A 20850-nucleotide genomic window follows, 5' to 3' on the forward strand; every position below is an offset into this window, starting at 1 on the left:
GACAATCATTTACTGTCTTCTTCTTTCAGGGCATCCTTGAAATTTATAGGTTTAAGATGGTGGCATCATAAAATGGAAAGAGCCGCATTTGTGAAGCAGAGCTTCCCAATCCTAGCACCATTTTATTAGATAAGAACATAAGGTGTAAAGCGGCGGGTGGTGACCTGAGCGATACCGAGGACCCGAGACGGAATCGCATCCCTGGCCGTGCCCCAGGACCTGCATCTGCCCCCGAGTCAGAAGACCCAGTCTGCGTACCTAGTACTGGAGCCCAAAGAATGATGACATCTGAGGACCAAGTCCAAGAAGAGACAAAAATTCTGAAACTGACAACAACAATGGCTGATAAAGAAAATATCAAAATACCTATACAGAGCAAAAATAATACAACAATGGTAAAAAATTATATTCTTTTAAAACCTTCTAATGAATTAACCAATTCAACTACAGAAATTGAAACACATGATTTTCAGGATGGCACTCAGACTCTGCAGTTATCAATTAAAGATGATCCCCCAAATCAAAATATGACATTAAGCCAGGCATTTCACCTTAAAAACAATACTAAAAAGAAACCAATGCCTGCAGAAAAACCAAACCAAGCTGCTAACATGCCCAAGAAACCTGTGCTTGGGTCTTATCGTGGCCAAATTGTTCAATCTAAGGTTAATTCATTTAGAAAGCCTCTACAAGTCAAAAATGAGAGTTCTGCAACAACAAAGCAACTTTCAACTACTGTTTCCAAAGCCACAAAGCCTGAACTTGTAAACACCACCAACGTAACAGTGAGAAGTAATAAAGCCTCAAATATAACTGCTACTACTAAGTTTGAAAGCACTAAATTTGTGAACACTACACCTCGAAACACACAACTTGTGAGACCTCCTAATAGAAGTCACCACAGTAACACCCAGGACACCATGAAACAAGGCATCAACCAAACCTCTGCCAGTGTTAAAATCCGGAAAGGGCCTCAAGAAAAAGAACCCAAAACGATTGTATCTAATGTCAAAACCAGTTCTTCTCAGGACATAAAAAGAAATAGGGTGTTATCAAGAAGCATAGCATCTGAAATTGTAGCCAAGCCTGCTTCATCTTCTAATACCAAACTGATAGAGAAGTCAAAAACCATTGACCAACGAAGACAAACTATAGCAAAAGCAACTGTTGATAGATCAGCTCGGCCCAAAGAAACTGCGGAAGAGAGAAAAGCTCATCTGAGTGAGTGGAAAATTGGCAAAGGAAAAGTGTTGAAAAGGCCCCCTAATCCTGTAGTTACCCAGCCCACGTCTGAAGGACAAAATGAAAAACCAGTTGGGTCCTTTTGGACTACCATGGCAGAAGAAGATGAACAAAGATTATTTACTGAAAAAGTAAACAAGACGATTTCTGAATGCCTAAACCTGATTTAATAAGGGGTACCCAAAAGAAGAAATATTGGTTACACTGAATGACCTAATTAAAAATATTCCAGATGCCAAAAAACTTGTAAAATATTGGCTATGTCTTGTACGTATTGAACCAATCACAAGTCCTATTGAAAATATTATCTCAATCTATGAGGAAGCCATTCTGGCAGGGGCTCAGCCTATTGAAGAGATGCGACATGTCCTTGTGGATATTTTAACAATGAAGAGTCAAGAAAAAGTTAATTTGGGAGAAAATATTGAGGCTTTTGCATCCAAAGAACAAGTTCAAGAAGTCAACACTAAAGATATGGGTGTTAATTTAGAGCTAGAAAAACCAGAAATGGAGAATAAACATCATAGAAATGTGGTATTTAAAGATTATGAAAAAGAACAAGATGACAAAATGAAAGCTGTGACCAATGATGTTAAAACCCCTGATACAGAAACTATAGCAAGTTGATTAATTAAATATAATGTATCTACTACACCATACTTGCAAAATATAAAAAAGAAGATGCAATTTGATGAGTCAAGTTCTGCATTTAAGGAGCTGAAGTTTCTAACACCAGTGAGACGTTCTCGACGTCTCCAAGAGAAGACTTCTAAATTACCAGATATGTTAAAAGATCATTATCCTTGTGTGTCTTCACTGGAACAGTTATCAGAGCTAGGAGGCAAAACTGATGCTTTTGTATGCTGCCCTAATGCAGCATTGTGCTCTCTGAACTTTGATACAGAAGAGAAATAAGGCTCCAATGAGGAATGAGGGTTTTTTATTATTCCTTGGTTTCCTTTGTTTTGTGTGGCTTTCTACTTCCCTTAGGTCTATAGTTGGCTAACTATCGTAAGTATTCATGGCAATGAACTTCTTTACTAACGTTCATCTTATGGGAGTTGTCCTTCTGTGCATCCTGCCTTGTCAATCACAACAGACTGAGTTTTTCTTTAACATAGGTAAATTTAGTCAATTTATTGTGTTCCTTAAATATAAATAGGGTTTGTCATAATGGTAGCTTGTTCACTTTACTAAATATAAGTACAGTAATGATGCATCATCAGGAAATTAGGTGTTCTAGATAAAAGTATATTTTTAATGTTGACATGTTTTAAAACTTTATGATGTACCTCCCCGCCTTTAAACAGAATACTGACAATATTTTTGCCTTTATTTAATTAGTATGAAAGTAAAATATTGGGACTGGGAATAGAGCTCAATGGTATAGTGTGTGCTTAGAATGCCTGAAGCCCCTGAGTTCAATCCATAGCACCAAAAAAAAAAAAAAAAGTCCCAGTCTTTTATAGCTGGATTATGTTTAAATTTTAACCTCCATAGCTTCATTTGAGAGTTTATAAATTATATTAGAATGGAGTTCAGGAAGGAATGTATATTTAAGAAGTGTCATTCCAATGTAGGTAGCATTTCTGAAATAATACTTACACTTGCTTTCTTAAATCATGTCCCCTGAGACATGCTAGTTATATACCGTGAACAGTTTTCTTTTCCTCATATATAAATACCACCAATAAACTTGTTTTCTAAGGCCTTGAACTAATACTTAAGTGTCATATATTCTATATCAGTCTACAGTTTCAAATAAGTGAACTATCAAAGAACAGTTGAACTACATATGTAATATGAATGTGAAGATCACAAACTTGGTCTAATGTTCATGCCGTTTATGTAATATCTTTGTTTTATGTATTGTCTTATGTTCTAGAGAGTAGGATTTTCATTCTTGTGTGTATCTAATATGTACACAATAAAAGTACCTGTATAAAAAAAAAGAACATAAATAACCAGTAGCTTTTATTGAGTTAGAGACTGAAAATTGGAGTTGTTTTTCCCTATAGATGTAAGCCTTCCCTGACTAGTAGAGTCACTGTTACAAGTTTTATTTTTTTTCATGAAGACACTGTTCTTGAACTTACCTTTAATTTTTAAAATCTATCTACATTTTCTATTTGTTTGATCTATGTTCTAATCAGTATCATAGTCCATTCTTATGTTGATTTTAACCTTGTTTCACTTATTTATACTTTCTGTAGAAAAAGTATTTGAAACTATAAATTTTACTCAGTTGCTATAAGTTAGACCTAAACTTTAGGAGGTGGGGCCTAATTGGAGGAAGTATGTTACTGGGGGCATAATCTTGAAAGATATATTTTGTCCCTGCGCCCTGCTCTCTTTCTACCCCGTGTCCATCATGAGGTGAGCTGCTTTTCTACATCACATGTTCCCTGCCATGTTGTTCTACCAGGAATCAATGGAGTCAGAAATGACCATGGACCAAAATCTCTGTAGCCAGTTGTTTATCTCAGGTATTTTGTCATTATGACAAATGCTGACTAACACAGCAGTATATTTTGCTCTGGTTCTCCGAGTACAACTGTGGCCACATTCCATAAATCCTGACATAAGATTTTATTCTGTCCTGTTCTTTGTCATTGTTTTCCAAAAGTCTGCTGATGAAATTTTTATTTCCTCATTGATACAAGAGGTTGTAGAGAATGATTTTATGTTTTTTATGTGATTAAGCACACTGGTTTTAAATAGTATTCCTTTGTGTATAGCTGAGGTTTCTTGTATACATCTCTTTTCTAAACTTCTCTTATTTACTGTATGGTATTGCTGAGGGTATTAAATGAGAAATCACAGACAAAATAAAACCACACTTAATCATAATTACTCCGTAAACATTAATGAATGATATTAAATTGTTTTTGTTGTGATATTATGATAAACTCTCAAAATAGTAACTGTGCCTAAGGAGGGAGAACAGTCCAATTTGGCAGTTGAACCTGCTTCTCTGAATAATAGTACAAGTCATGAGAGATCATAGCATCTCTTATTCCAATTTAAGAACAACAGGATCACTCTCATGTATATGACACAATTTGTAGGGTATTTTGGTTGTTCATTGGAGTGTAACAAACTACCCTAAAAGTGGCTTGAAACAACATTTATTTTGTGCATAAACATGCAATTTGGGAAAGGCCTGTTTAGGGTAGGTCATCTCTGTTTCACTCAGTGTCAGCTGGGGCATCTCACAGTCTGAGAGCTGGAATCATTAGAAGACTGGTTCATCTATATATTAAGGGAATAATGCCAGATGTTGGTTGCAACCTTAGATGGGGTTGTTGGACAGAACCTCTGCAAGTGACCTCTCTGTGTTGCCTGAGATTCCTCATATCATGGTGGCTGAATTTCAAGATTAAGATATATAGAGAGACAGCTAGACATGTGGAAGAGGTGTTGACTTTTCTAACCTAGCTGTGGAGGTTACATACTAACTCTTCCTCTTTACTCTTTTTGTTAAAAGTACATAACCATTGAGGCTCATAGGGGATGAGAAATTGACCCCATGTTTTGATGAAGGAGTGTTAGTGTAACATTATAAATCACATGGGATAAGATATATTGGGATGAGATATATTGGAATGGCCACTTTGGAAAATGTATCTTCCACTGCTTTTTTAAAAATATGATTGTGATTTTTCACTTCTATCCCCTACTCTGATATGGAGTGAAAATACTTCTCAGCTTCTGATTTGAGGAATGGCTGAAATCTTTATGATTGTTATTATTTGTTTTGTTCTGAATCTTCTTAGGTATTTTAGTGGAAATATTGGAGAAGCTATATATTATACTAACATAATTTAGACCACAGTGGACTTTTTCTCAATGCCAAAATACAGATCTCATTAGGAAATACCACCAAATCAACTTCAATTGGCTTAATTTTGGTGAAACATTTACAATAGGCCTCCTGTGGATAGTTCCTTTCCCATTTTAATTTTGCCATGTACCACTGTTTGTTTATGGCTCTAACTTTTAAAGATGGTAGAATTTTGGCCTTGTACTAGAAATGTCATGAAGATTGCAGTAGTGATCTATGCTTAGGAGCAGCCAAATCTAAATCAACCTTTGAAATATTACTTGGGTTGGCAAGATGCAGCCTGGACCAAGGACATTACTATAAGCCAAAAACTTTTGGAACAGTAGATAAAGCTCTGACATTCATACCAGCTGTGACTTTGATTAAGTCACTCTTCCTGCATCTTTGGATATCTGCCTTAAATTTCTGGCCAGACCTGCCTACCCCCTCTTCAAAACAGGAGAGATAATGGAAACTGAAAAGTAAGCTATTGCTTACTGAATTTATTAAAAACTGAGTAGCACCATGTGATGAGTCGGCAGAGTATGAACCAGTAATAGATCCTAGAGCATGCCCAACCCTATAAAAAAGCCCAATAAAGAATCCTAAGGAAGGACAGCAGAATAAAATAGACATTATTATTGCTGTATGTTTATATGTGACTGCATGACCAACGTGATTCTGCAACCTGTACACTCAGAAAAATGAGAAATCATACCCCATCTGATTCAAATGTATGATATGTCAAGATCATTGTACTGTCATGTGTAACTAATTAAAACAAATAAAAACAACAACAACAAAAAAAACCCAAACCAAACCAAAACAAAAAAGAATCCCAAGGCTAGAACCATATTTGCTAGTAATAATACTTAATAATTATTGGATGTTTAGTGACCACACACCATGCTAAGTTCCTGACATTTATTATTCCATGTAGTTTTTTCAAACAATGAAATAAATGGATATTATTATTATTATTGCCCTCATTTTAGAGGTTTGTAAACTAAGGCTCAAAGAGCTAAATAAATTTCTCTAATTCTAAAGGCTAAGTGAAAGAGCAAGAATTTGAACTGGAGCCCTTCTGACTAAAAACTATGCTTGCAAATATTTTACTACACTGCAGATACAATGGAGATTCACTTCAATCCTACTAAATTTATGATGAAGTAGTTATGCCCAGAGGTTATGTTACCTCTTAAGGTCACAAAGCAGATTGGTTACTTAGAGCTTTAGGTGCTCTGTGAAAATAGAGTGCATTCTCTACACATGATAGCATTGCATAGACTTTTAATTCTACTCAGAGGCCCCACATCCCAAATATTTAACAAGCCATAATCTAGATAATTAAGTATTAGAGATATATTTCTGAATTTTTGTTTGGTTAATACTGGAGTTCTTGTAAAATTGTGACTTGGTAAAAATTCTCTATACAGATAATTTAACATTTTTACTTGCTTATTTCATAGATTTTTTTTTCAAGATCAATGAACTACTCTCTATAAAGTACACAATATGAAACACTGAACAGTATTTTGATAAACTACAAGAAGCTTCATCACTGTTGTATTTGTGACTCAGATCGTTTTTCTGTTATCAGCTGCCTACAGCGTAGAAGTCCAACAACCACAAGACATTCCCTCCCAACTACCCAAAGGGGTTCTTTCCTCTCTGGTTAGGCAGTGAGTGGCACCGAGTGCTGTGGTTGCTGGATTTCTACACTGTGGTTAGCAGAAAGTAAAGAAATGATCATAGTCACAAATCCAGCAATAGAACTAGCTTTACCGGCATGTTTAATTGCTTCCTTTAATACACTACCCCAAAGTGCTGTCTTGCTTTTCCCTGAGGTCCCACCACACGCACATTGCTCAGGGGCAAGAAGAAACTTACAGGGATAAAGTCTAACACAGTGCCATCTGGCGGTTTTCATCTAATTATGAACGAGAAAGGCAAACCTTTCTCATCATACTCTAGCCTGAGTCTTTTTTCCTTGACTGTGGAAAGCACATTTGTGGAGAGCAGGCTGTGCTTGTTCCGAATTATTCCATGTTGTGTGGAAGAGCAGTTTTCAGGTTCTGAGTTACACCATTTAGAAAACAGCAGTTTGCCATTAGTATCAGTACTAATGCAGAGTGACTTGGTAACTTGTCCGGGCAAGTAGGTAACCACCAGATGTTGGCTACACAGAACTTTTCAAAAAGAATAACCTCCCACAGCACAGCATAGTCATATGGTGCAGACTGATAAAAAGATTAATTGTGCTAATAAAAAAAATGGCCATCTGTGAATTGACTGAATTAAATTAGAAACACATGGATGCATGGGCATATCAGATTCTTAACAGGGAAATCAGGACCAGATTATCAAATATACTAGGCCAATGGATAGTGTTATCCCCTCTCCTGAAACATATAAATAGGGAGCACCAAAGACAATGGCATGGAGGCACATTGACAGGTCATCTTATTAGACTACCTGGGAAATGCTGCCCAAGAGCCAGGTGATGAACTCCTGACTATGCCCCAGGGGCTTCAGCTCAGCTTGATATCACTGGATGATGTGGCCCAATTCAGAACTGCTTGCTGTTGGCATCCTTGCCTTGCCTTGAACAGCTCTGCATACCCTGCACAGCTCCCAATCTTGAATAACTTCAATGCCTCAACAAATGCTTGGCAGGGTTCCTACCACAGCTGACCATCTGCAGTAACTTTTGCATAGGAATCAACCCTCTGCCTTTGCTTTCATTTCTGCCTCTGGAACTCTGTGGAAACTGTTAACCCTTTCTTAGACATTTTTTATAACCTATATATCACTGTGCAAGGTAGGTTGTGTGACTTGAGTGTTGTAGATATTAGTGATTAATATTGGAATGGAATAAAAGACCCCGTTATTGCTATGGTCTCAGTACCCCATGAACCATGAGTACTCTGTGACTTAAAGCCAATACAATTTATGTAGCTTGTGAATTTATTGTTATTTAGTAAATTCCAACATTGCGGGAAGACACAAACCTGTCCAGTCTGTGTAAATGGCAGGGCTTGCTTACTACATAGCTTTAGAAGTTGTCATAGACAAATTCTGTGTGTTATAAAAAATTTCAAAATGTTGTTGGCTGTTTCATAATGAAGAAATTCCCTGAGATTTTTTTAGACTTGGAATAATTATAAGCACTCCATTTGGGGGTATGTTTAGAGCAGGGAAGAGAGAAGACATTGTTTAACTTTATTAGATGATTTCCATATGCATTGCATCTTTTCTTAAATGAATTTTCTAGGCATGTATCAATTCTGGCATGTCTTTTTCTTGTATTTCAGCTAATTTATTTATTACAAGTCCAGCATACTCTCACTTTTCTGAGAAAACAGCATTAAAGCTTATTAGTAGCATTAACGGGGGTAATTTAGTGGTTGCTACATAACCTCTACTTTCTCTAAGACACCAAACTCCAGTTTTTGAAAGTGTCCAAACTCCTTCGCAGGTGGGCAGGCTGATGATGTGGGCATCATCTTTAATGTTCCTACCTCAATCCGGTACACTTGCCCCTAATCTTCAGAATGAGAGCCAAGTTAAGTCATCTACTTTGTTCTCATCTTTTGACAGTTCTGAAATCCATACATGCTTGCCAAATACCTATTTGATTTTAGAAAAGGAAAGAAAGGAATTATGACCTTTTCTTGAAGTCATCTTTTCTTTCTTTCTGTACAACATCTACTTTTCTTAGTCACCCATTTTCTTTTTTCTATTATACTATATGAGTGTCCTTGTCTTTGGATTTTTTTTCTTTATTTGAGGGTGATTTCTTGTTTTATTTGTCTATTTTTCAGATCCCTTTGGCAATTTCTCTCTCATGATCTAGCATAACCAGTTCTGGACTTTCTTGATTACATCTATATGTAATTGCACTATATACACAGTTTTAAGTTTTCATTTCAGTTCTGAATTAGATAATGTGAAATGAATCTTAGACACTTAAATGCAACAGTAGGATAGGTTATTCATTCTTGATTTATAGTTTTCTGTGACTTAAAATATTTCTCAGAGGCATGGCTTATCAACCATCTCATGTCCAAAAGGCTAGTAAGGTACTTCTTACAACCAGTTAGTAGGTTAAACATTATACAAATTGTTGTTTAGATGCATGGCAGTTTTACTAATCTACATCTGAGCCAAAAAACCCAAAAAGTCAAGAAGGTATATTATTTTTAATAGTTGCTCTCTACTTGTTTGCTAAAATATAAGCATTTATGAAAATGTCAAAATGATGATGTGCTAATTTTATGAGGAAATCAAATAGGGGAAGAGTCAGGCATGATATTATTAAAAGGCCAGTAGGAAAATAAACATCTCAAACCTCAGAAGGTTCCAGGCATATGGAGTTAAGAGTTGGGGTATGAGGAGAGAAGGATGTGTCTTATTTCCCTTTGATCCAGAGGTCTTTCAGCTTTAGCTTTCCTATTATTCCCATATTCTATCCACTTTTCCTTTCGGAGCTCAAGGACTTGAAACTGAAATATTCCTACTCTGTGGGAAGTGTGCTCCTGCCATTCCAAGTTGAGATTCATAATACTTTTTCTCACAGGAGCATGATAGCAGGGCATTTAAGTTTCACAAAATTCTCTAGACAGAACTTAACTTCAACTGGTTTAGCTACCCTGTTGTCTCCAGGAAGAAACAAACTGAGTCCTAAATAAATAACTCTTAACCTGAATTCTGGGAACGTGGTCCACGTGGAAGCTACAGTGTGCCTTTATGCTTAGAAATATCAAAGAAATCCTTATTGGCTTCTGTCCAAGCCCTCCTAAAAATCCCAAACATTCTGACATCCCTAGCAGAAATCAGTAGGAAGCCGGAAGGCACAAGCTATTGAACTCTTGAACTCTGAAACAGCATCTATTTTCATAGTTCTGTTTGTTGACTCTACTTTGATCTCATCTTATTAGAAAGATAATACCCTAACATTTTAGCATATTTAAAATAAACTGCTTCAACAATCCTCCAGGGAGCTCAGCTTAACTTTAGCCTTTTCCCAATCTCTAAAGCTCTTTACTGTGGTGTGTACTCACCTTCATGGAAATTGTCTGTTAAATAATTCTGCCTAACAGGGAGTTTACTTTTCTGAACACACTCTAGGCAGGGATATTTATATTTCATTTGATCATTAGAAGATGAACCCTGCTTCTAATGTTTTGACTGTTATTGAAAACTTACTGATAAACTGAAGGACCAGAAGGAACTGAGACCCTGTCCGTGTTTGTGGTGATGGTGGTAATAGTGGGAGTGAAGGGGGCCTAGGCAGTCCATTTGGCCAAAGCCTTACATTCAAAAAGGGTCTCAAGTTTAGACATACTATAATCCCCAAATGAGAAAATAACACATTGTAACATAAAGGATTGATAGATAATCATCTTACATTTCAAATGTTTTGTTCTCAAACCATATCAATGAGTTGATATGCATTTTAAAATAGATAAATTATGGTTGTTAGTAAATTAGTTGCTATTTATTTAAAAATACCAATTCTACAATTACCTTGTAAATATGTTGAATTTTAATTTTTGCTTTAATGTAAGCATTAACAATTGAACCATGGTAATGGATAATATTAATAACACTTTTAAACTCATTTCCCCTTTTTCTTCCTCTAAATATCTCCAGGTTTTCTTTTGGCTCCATCAATCTCTCACCTGCTCATTCACCTTCTATCCCGGAATGGCCCTGGTTGTCCTGAATCAGTCAGAATATTTTACTCTTTTGGTCCAATCACTGATTCAGGGATGCACATAAATTCTGTGTTCCAGTTTAATTGAATTCTAGGGCTCTTTCTTGGAGAGCTGTTAGATTCCTTCTTGAATAGATCTGAGAGATGAGATGGGTACCTTGTACCACGAGAAGGACAAATCTTAAGGGAACTCTAGGGATTGCGGCCCCATGAATTAGGTCCCTCCATAATATAATCATGGATCTGCCAAATCAGAGTCCATGTACCTGAGGAGCTTCCATGTTAAGGATGATCATTCCTGTACTTTTGAAAGCAGATGTGAACTAAACATTCTGCTACAGGTCATGTAGTCTTAATTTTTCCTATAAACCTGATAAAGAATTTCCTAAACTTTTTAAATTCAGAGGCCCTCAGAGTGTGACAGTGGCAATAGCTTTCTCAGGCTTGGAGTGACCTCACTTCATCTAATGACTGCTGCTGTCCTATGCAGCCACACTTTCTCACGTCAGAGGCCGGAGTATAAAGGAGTTGTCCCCAGATCTCAGGAATGGTTTAATAGATTTAAGAGGTTGTGGTATTGAAGAACCAGCATACCTGCCCTCTGCTTTACAATCTTAATTTGATTCCAAAAAGAAACAACAACAAGTGGGGTAAAACTCAAAAAGATGTTAACTGAATAGTATTATGGACAAAATGCAAAAACACACCAAGTAAAAATCCATTGTACACATCCTTCCTTTGGGAAGTCTCTCACAAGTACAAATTCACTCAAACCTCTGGTTCTCCCTGGAGACTGATTTTGTCCTCAGGGACATTTGGCAGTGTCTGCATTTTTGTTGTCACAACAGGGCACAAGATGCTATTAACTATTGACAGAGCCAGGGAGGCCACTAAATATTCGACAGGACCACACTCCCCCTCCAACAAAGAATTATATAGCTCAACATGTTAATAGTGATAAGCTTGAAATATTCTGTTTTACCATAAAAGGTAGCAAAGAAACTGATACAGCTGTTACCTTTTTAGACACTCAATTGCTCTTTTATTTTCTTCTTTTTATGTGTGCTGGATGAACTGGGTATCTGCTGTTTTTGCAGATCTTCCTAGTTAAAGTTTTGAGTTATCTTTGTTATTGGGGAAGCTTGATGATTTTGAAAATTAGAATTTTTAATTGTCTAATTAGACAACTTAAAGGGAATATTCCCTAAGCAACAGGGATTGTATTTTCTTTAGCTCTTTCCCCCATTCTCTCTCTTTTTAAAGTAAGTTTCTAAGTAATTAAATGTATCCATGGCTCTATTTTTTGTTTTTGTTTTTAAAGATTCAAGGTATAAGATTATTCCTGCTCTGCAGGAGCTTGTAATATAATAGTGGAAATGTGAAAAGCATACAAATTACTTTAGTACAAAGAAATACTTATAATAGTACCACCAGGTTGCTCTGCAAGGACCCAGGCAGGAGGACAAAGTGATGAGTCATTTATAGTTTACCTGTTCCTGGGGTAAACATTCTTGGACGAATATGGCTTCTCTAAATGGCCACTCTCAGCTTATCACTTTCCTCTGGTGGCATCTCTAGGACAACAGACCTCTTGTGTTTTTTCAGGAGCTGCCAGGCAGCTGCCTGGGGAAGACTTCTGGGTTTAACAATTCACCTTCCCCTGTGCAAAGACAGCAAAGAGAAAATGCAGTTCAGCAAGGCTGAGGGGGTATGAAATTGTGTTAAGCAACACTCATGACAATGACTGGATTTGCTATTTTAAAATAAGTGACTAAATGTGGTTTTTTTTTTTTTTTTTTGAAATTGTAATTTTCCTGTGCTGTTAAGTGTAAAGGTGACCGCTCTGAGGTGGGATCACAGCAGTTTGTACTCGACAGCTAATCAGGTTGATTCATTTGGAGAGGTGGGCAGTAAGCTCAGTCATAAAACAGAATTGAGTTCTTACCTCACTGAGATAAAACACCACATATGTTTTTTTCTTTCTGCTTTTTGAAGGAAAAGAAATAGTCATGCAATACAGTACATACGGTGTTCTCAGGAGAACATTCTAAAGACACAACAAGGTTTAATAATATATGTGGCAGAAAACATATCGTCCATGGAACAAAACCAGTTTCTTTACTGAGTTTCTAGCAGCCTTTCAGTAAATGATTTAAGCTGCTATCACCAATGGGAACTGAAGTTTTTGGTAGGGACATCTTGGGTTTATTCTTAGCTCAATCCCAGGGCTAGTGGAATGTAAAATGCACATTTACCTATTGTTAATTGCTTCAGAGTGGACCAGAGGTGTTAGTGGTAGCTCAGCATTACCAATTTTCCCCACAGGATGGCATCCATCAGTTAAAAACAAAATTTACAGTAGTAGCAGAACTCACAAAAATAGAGATGGATTCAAGTTTCTGTTAGGCTTTACAATGTTTAGGGTTGATTTTGATATACACTTTAACTTGATCATAGTGAGTGAGGGTGGCGTGGGTGTGTGCCAGGAGCTGGTGCAGACACAGAGATGGAATTTGGGGGTATGTGTATAGAGAGAAATGGACTCATGCTGAGGATAGAGTTGCTAACAAATAAAGCTTAGCATTAAGAGACCCTGGTCACTGGAGGACATTTACTGAATTAATTTTTTCTCCTCCATCAGAAGATTAGCAACTATCAGGAGATCAAATCAGAACAAGCAGAGCCTCATGGCAAATTAGGAGTGAGCCCAGGATAGTTTTGAGATTTGGTTTGGTGAAAACAGAGTTCTAATATTTCTAATATGGCACAGCCTGAGAACAAAAGCAGCATTTTATCTACTTGACCATAGAAATTAGGAAGGCCAATCCTTAATGGCGGGATGGGGGTGAATGGGAGTGGGGAGTCTCAAAGAGAAGGAGTAATTTTTCCAAGACAGGATTAAAACAAGGACAATGGTCATTCTAGTTTTCTATTTAGAGAGGACCTTGCCAATAGAAAAATGCATGAGGGAGTTTGATTGATTCAAAGCTGTGTATGGCTAGCAAATATATTTTCAAAATTAGATTTATATTGGGGAGTTAGTAAAAATAGCAAAATTTTCTAAAGCTGATTTATTCACTCTTAACATAGGGGAATGTTAATTACCCATATTAAAGGATGTAGGTATTAATAAAAACACTTGAGGAGCTGGGATTGTGGCTCAGCGGGAGAGCACTCGCCTAGTATAGGCGGCACCGGGTTCGATCCTCAGTACCACATAAAAATAAAGGCATTATGTTGTGTCCATCTACCCCTAAAAAATGAATATTAAAAAAAAAAAGATTAAAAACACTTGAGACAGTTTAGAAGGTGAGTAGAGACTGGGTTTGGGGCACTAGTTCCCCCTCAGGCCACCCTTCACATTGCCAAGGAATCTGAATCTCTGACCTTTCCTCAGACTCCATTCCACGGTGGGATGTTCCTTGAACTCTCTGAGGTGTCATGTGGTGAGTACCTGCTATACTCTCTGGACAATATTTCCCCTTGTCTACCTTGTACAGTTCCTTCTGTAGGTCTTCCATCCCTTCATCTATTCCATATTTCAGGCCTTTGATAGCTGAACTTGCCAAACATTTCTCCATCACCTTGGGAAGGACACTGAAATACTCTGGGGGGGAATTATTTCCTCACTAGAGAAAGTGAAGTCACAGTTAATTTTTTTCTACCACCAACTGCCAAGTCACTTTATTTGGAAAGTGTCTGGGAATTTTGTTTTTGCATGTTGGCAATCATGCTTTGATATATGTTCATTTGCATTTGAAGGATACAGTAAAAAAGCTTATAGAAGGCAAAGACATTGCTTTCTCCTGCTCATGTGGCTCTTACATAGGCATTTTTTTTAAAAAAAAATGCAAAACAGAAGATGCTAATTAAAATATCTTATTCTTTAAAGAAGCCAGGCGCTCATCCCAGTTATGGGTAAAGCAGATTTCATCTGGCTTCTTCAAGAAGGCTCTTTTGGGGGTAACTTGTTTAAATCACTGATTGTAGTAACCCACGTGTGAAAATGCTGAGTCACTCTGGGCCTGGGACTCTACATTTTGACTTCTTCCTCTCCAAATCCATCAATTTTGAATGTGCAATTTGTTTTAGTCAACCTCTGCCTCCCTCTTTATTGGCCACCAAAAGATGTAACAAGAACAAGTTGTAGAGGAGGAACATTTATTTGGGGCTCATGGTTAAAAAGGTCTCAGTCCTTAGATGGCTGATTCTGCTGCTTTGTGCCCAACTGAGGCAGAACATTGCTGTGGAAGAATGTGGCAGAGAAAAGCCGCTCAGGCATAACAACCAGGAAGGAAAGAAAGACTAAACTTGGCTCATAGGGACAAAATAGATATGCCCCACAGGCATACTCTTAGTGACTCTCCCCCTTTTTCAGCCACCACCCTACCTGCCTATGGTTACCTCTCAGTTAATTCCTATAAGTGGATCAATGCACTGATTAGGTTAAGGCTTCCATAATTCATTCATTTTAACTTCTAAACTTTCTTGCATTGTCCCACACAGGAGTTTTGGGGGGACATTGCCCTTGTAAATCATAATAGAGGACAATTGAATCCTAAACCAATACCAGAGGTCAGTTGAATCCTAAATCAACACAAGAACTCTTTCTTTTTCTGCAAGCACATGGAGTCTTGAAGGGTTCAATGGAATACCTATGACAGCATTTAAATTCAACTATCCTATTTGGTTTAAAACTGTACTAATCCTTTTATGTAGGTTATGTGTATTTGTGCATGTCAGCACTGGCCAAGGGAATCTCTCAACATGTGTTTTAAATCACTTTGGAGTCCACTGTTGAAGAATGTTAAGAAACAATATAATTATGCACTGTAAAAGCAGAAAAACCCCAAATCCTTTCAGCTGACAACATTTTTGTATTTAAAAAAAGAGTATTTGGTGCCTGTGTTTTGAAAGCAGGCACCTGTCACATCTGGGCATGCCCAGGATATCTCATCAGTGTGATTATTTGCAAAGAGTAAAATCTCTTCAGGCCATGATGGTGATGCCTTCATCTTCCCGAGTCCTGAGTTCTTTGATGACATTCTATTAGGCAAAGAAAAGAAAAAAAAATCAGTCTTTTTCCTGTGATATTATCTGTATGTAAAACCTCAGCCATGAAAGGACTTTGACATCTTTGTTAGTAAACAGAGCAGTTAGAGTTCTTTTGACAAGAAGGTATGGAGGACTGTGTTCTGGCAAGCTCTTTCTCTTTTTCTCTGCCACTTCTCCAGCTTGACAAGCGGATTGCAGGATTGCAGAGGCCAGTGAAAACATCCCTGCCTTTCGGGTTGAGAGCATTTGTTAAGCATCTGTGAGGGTGGCTTTCTCGCTGGTGGGTGTCAAGTCATAGATGTGAAGGAGGCAGCAGTCTTGGAAAGCTCAGCCATCACTTTCCTGTGAGAGCCATCGCTGATGAGCAAGTGGCCCAATTAGAAACTGAAGAAAACATTCCACTGTGGGGGACTCCAGCTTATTTCCCTGACTGTAGTGTTACTCATTCTACTGACAGGGGCAGCAGGAGAGGGTCAGGAGAGGTTGCAGTGGCTGAGAGGAAATGGAGACAGAGTCATATTTCCTCAAGAGGCAAGAAATCACTCTTTCTTTTACTGTCAGCAAGTTGTTGATCTTGAAAATCAGAAACCTCATTATAGTCCCTTTTCCAGCTTTGGTAATAATTAAATAATTTTGAAAGCTATTATTCAAATATAACCTCTCATAATATTGCAGTTTACACAAATTATTCCAGAACCTACCTCCAGCCTTTGCAATTTAATTGTTCTGTCAGGGTTTACAAACTTAGAACCCCAGGCACTTGACCCTCTGCAGAAGTCACTGTGGGCTAATTCTTGGTGCTCTCAGGAGGCACTTTATCCAGGCTTGCCAACGTGTTCTACCATAACCATGGTGCCCACCTTTCTGCAGAGCCTTTGCCTTGTCATTTGGAAAAAGCACTGTCAACCTTATGTTCTTTCCATGCCTCTGGTACTTACTCATTGATTCTGTTTTCTTTTCTTTCCTTTTTTGGAACAAGGGTTTAAACTCAGGGGAGCTTAAACACTGAGCCACATCACCAGCCTTTTTTTTTTTTTTTAATAATTCTGAGACAGGGTCTCACTAAGTTGCATAAGGCCTTGCTAAGTTGCTGAGACAATCTTTGAACTTGCAGTGCCCCTGCCTCAGCCTCCCAATTTGCAGAAATCACAGGTGTGCATCACCGTGGTATACTCATTGATTCTTTTTCCCCATAGTGGAGAGACTGTCTTTCTCGTCTTTCTTTGTCACTAGAGACACAATCAGCAGATTTATCTGTTTCACATAGCCTTTCAATTTCTTGAATACAGATTGTCATTATTACCCTTGGGAAAGAGACTATTCTTCTATGACTCCTCTTGGCATTGCCCATTCTTCTTTTGATTCAATAGCAGATATTGACAGAAAATAGCATAGCATTCTAGATCATGAAAACCTGAAATTAGAAGATCAGATTCTTCTAGTAAAGACATATTTCATCAGTTGTCTTTCACAAGATTTGGAGTTTCAGGGTAGGGGAAGATGAACCACACAACTTGACCTCTTGTCCCAGGTCTGTTGGTCATTGTCTTGTAGGATTTGTCCTGACAATTCACATTGGATAAAAGAGACCATGGTGACAAATTCACAGTTCCTCAGTTTGCAAGGTTCAGATCAAGACCTGCTTAAATAACACAATCAATCCATGAATCTGTTAGCTTCCATGGCATAACAGACCACCCTGAGATTAGTGTCTTGAACATTTATTTATTTATTTTATAATTTGCAGGTCAACATTTTGGGCTGGTTCTTCATGTCCTTGTTCTTTCATTGTACCTGCCCTGTGGCCCCTTGACCATGAACCAGGCCTGTCTTCAGTGATGTCTACTTTTATTTGAGTTGCTAGACATTATTGGAGGAAAGACACCACTGGGCATGCTAGGCACTATTGAAAGAATGACTACACTGGGGACTGGACATAAAGTCCTTTACATAAAGTTATAGAATCCTTTAGTGAGTCCAGCCCTCTCCTATTCTTGTCACATCCCCACTAGTATCCTTTGGAAAACTCTTATATCACCTCTCACAGAAAGCCAAGAATATCAGGTATTCCAGAACAACTAGATCTCAGTGTCTGAGAACCTCCAAGTGCCTTGAGACTGAAGAAAAGAGGCAGATACAGAATTATGGATTTCAATTTATTGGTGGAATTTCTGACAGAAGTATGGTCCTGGGAAGCAATAGGACCAAGTGGATCCATTCAATATGGGTGAGAAGGAGGAGAGTAAATGATAATTAGAACATAAGTAACTTCATCCAAGCTGGAATATGTCTGGCTAATCCTAACTAATATCAAGGAGTCAGGAGCATTCCTGGTGCTGAGGACTGGTTGTAAAACTCTGTTTATTTAGAGTATGCTGGGAAATGAGTAGGACAAAGCCCCAGGATTCTCCTGGGTCATTCATGGTGGTTATGACTGAAGATGGCTGCCGTCATTTCAAGGTGACATCAGGCAAAAGTTTTTAACATCTTTCTCTTCACTCATAAAATGGTCTTTATGAGCATATGTTCTTCCACAGTTTTTCTTATTTTGTTCAAGAAAGGTCTCTCTCTCTCTCTTTTTTTAACAACAAGCAAACAACATTGTTGAGTGTTTAGGGGCACAAATAATGAAGCCAGACATCCTGCATTCAGACTTGTCTGTCTCTCACAGGCTGTATAATTTCTTTCTGTCTCAGCTCCCACATCTATGATAGAGACATAGTTGGGTAGAGTGGTTGTGAGAATTTTATGAGACATTACCCTTTAATGTGATATGCCTAGTACAATGCCTGGCATTATGTGAATTCTATCTCTTATGTTTTAGCATATGTGCTTGTTAGTTGTAATGATATTCTTCTATGTAGTCAATCTCTGTTTCTCCCTACTGGGTCCAGTGCGTCCTATATATTTACTTCTTCATTTCATTCTCATTCTGGGACTTCAAGTACCGGTCATCACAGAGTGACGATGCAAAATCAGGCTCTTTAATTTTTAAAAAATAGTTTATTTCATGAATTTTGTTATCTTTGAGCATTTGTTTTCCCTTATTTCCTTCACAACCAGATATTTTAATAGAGCTATGTATTCAAACAAGTATAAGCTTATAATCTATCAATCAGTTTTATTCCAAATGGGCAACTCTAAATCTTAGTGGCCCTACTTTTGACTACACTCTCATATGTGGTGCTACACTTCTTGTGGCAGAAAGGAAGAATAAGGCTTTGATCAACCACACAATTAGATTTAAATTTTTTATTTGGATCCAACAAGCATAATTTCAGCTCATATTCCATTGGCTAAACCAAGTCATGTGACCAGATGGAGGTCATTGGAATGGGAAGTACAACTTTGCCTTTAGAAAGTGGGTAAGAGGGATTCCAACATGGCGGCGGGCGCGGAGAGATCAAGTCTCTGACCTCTTCAGCTGTGCAGGCATAGGGAGTCGTAAACAACCTAAATCTGTTTGCTCAGGATCACTAGGCAATGCTGAGCTGACGTGGATCTGGGGCGAACAGTCTGGGCCTCTCAGAACACACACTGAGCCCAGATCGGCTGAATTCAAGCTCCCGTTCGCCTGCTTCCCACAGACAAACAGCTGTGACTCAGCACTAATCCATCTGGCTGAAACAACTGGTCAGCCCTTCTGATCCTACGGAGGTAAATGCCAACTGAGCCTTCATAGGTAGTGGCCACAGGTTTGAAACGGGGCTTGGGAGAGACAGTAAGGACCCACCCGTTGCATTGGTCACCCGGCAAAGGGAAATGAACTGTCGCCATTTGCAAGAGATACCACCATGGCAGAGAACTGACGTCACCAGACTGCGGTGGAGGAGATAACTTTATTGAAACCTGCGGCTACAGGTGTGTAATTCCCTAGCCTTCCCTCTCCACACATCGGGGAAACCTTAAGGGCCCCTCCCAGCTCTCCCATGAGTGCGATAGCCAGACCAAGGGAATCAGGAGTGGTGCGGGACCCGCCGCGCCGAACTCCCAGCTACCGCTCCCACCAGTGCTGACAACTGAGGTCTCTTGCACCAGCTACCAGGGGCGTGGCTACCGGAGGGCAAGTAAAATTCACTGAGGATTTTCAGCCCCAAGCTCTACAAACTTAGGGTCTGAGGGAATGGCAAACAGGGAGAGTGTGCCCAGTTGTTCATGAAAACAGGGCTCCCGGGAGCAGCAGACCTGGCGTGTAGCCAGTATTGTGGTGAGTGGCACCTGTGAGAGGGGCTGGGCTAGAGGAAAAGTGGGGAATACAGAAGACAATTAGAAATTATTTTGAAAACCTATATTCCAATAAAATAGAAGATAGTGAAGACATCGATAAATTTCTTAAGTCATATGATTTGCCCAGACTGAGTCAGGAGGATATACACAATTTGAACAGACCAATATCAATGGATGAAATTGAAGAAGCCATCAAAAGACTACCAACCAATAAAAGCCCAGGACCGGATGGGTATACAGCGGAGTTTTACAAAACTTTTAAAGAAGAATTAATACCAATACTTGTCAAGTTATTTCAGGAAATAGAAAAAGAGGGAGCTCTTCCAAATTCATTCTATGAGGCCAAAATCACCCTGATTCCTAAACCAGACAAAGACACCTCAAAGAAAGAAAACTACAGACCAATATCTCTAATGAACCTAGATGCAAAAATCCTCAATAAAATTCTGGCGAATCGAATACAAAAACACATCAAAAAAATTGTGCACCATGATCAACTAGGATTCATCCCTGGGATGCAAGGATGGTTCAATATACGGAAATCAATAAATGTTATTCACCACATCAATAGACTTAAGGATAAGAACCATATGATCATCTCGATAGACACAGAGAAAGCATTCGACAAAGTACAGCATCCCTTTATGTTCAAAACATTAGAAAAACTAGGGATAACAGGAACTTACCTTGACATTGTAAAAGCTATCTATGCTAAGCCTCAGGCTAGCATCATTCTGAATGGAGAAAAATTGAAGGCATTCCCTCTAAAATCTGGAACAAGACA

The 20850-nt window shown here is 38.3% G+C and overlaps 1 pseudogene across 1 annotated transcript; it reads left to right on the top strand.

Annotated features, from left to right (window-relative positions):
* The first annotated feature begins 278 nt into the window (after positions 1 to 278).
* Positions 279 to 2157, top strand: LOC308653747 (cytoskeleton-associated protein 2-like; annotated as a pseudogene). Its single transcript has one exon. The product of its transcript is annotated as a cytoskeleton-associated protein 2-like (transcript).
* The last annotated feature ends 18693 nt before the right edge of the window (positions 2158 to 20850 follow it).

This window comes from Spermophilus citellus, assembly GCF_964194105.1.
Source record: "Spermophilus citellus genome assembly, chromosome: 7".
Lineage (NCBI taxonomy): Eukaryota > Metazoa > Chordata > Mammalia > Rodentia > Sciuridae > Spermophilus > Spermophilus citellus.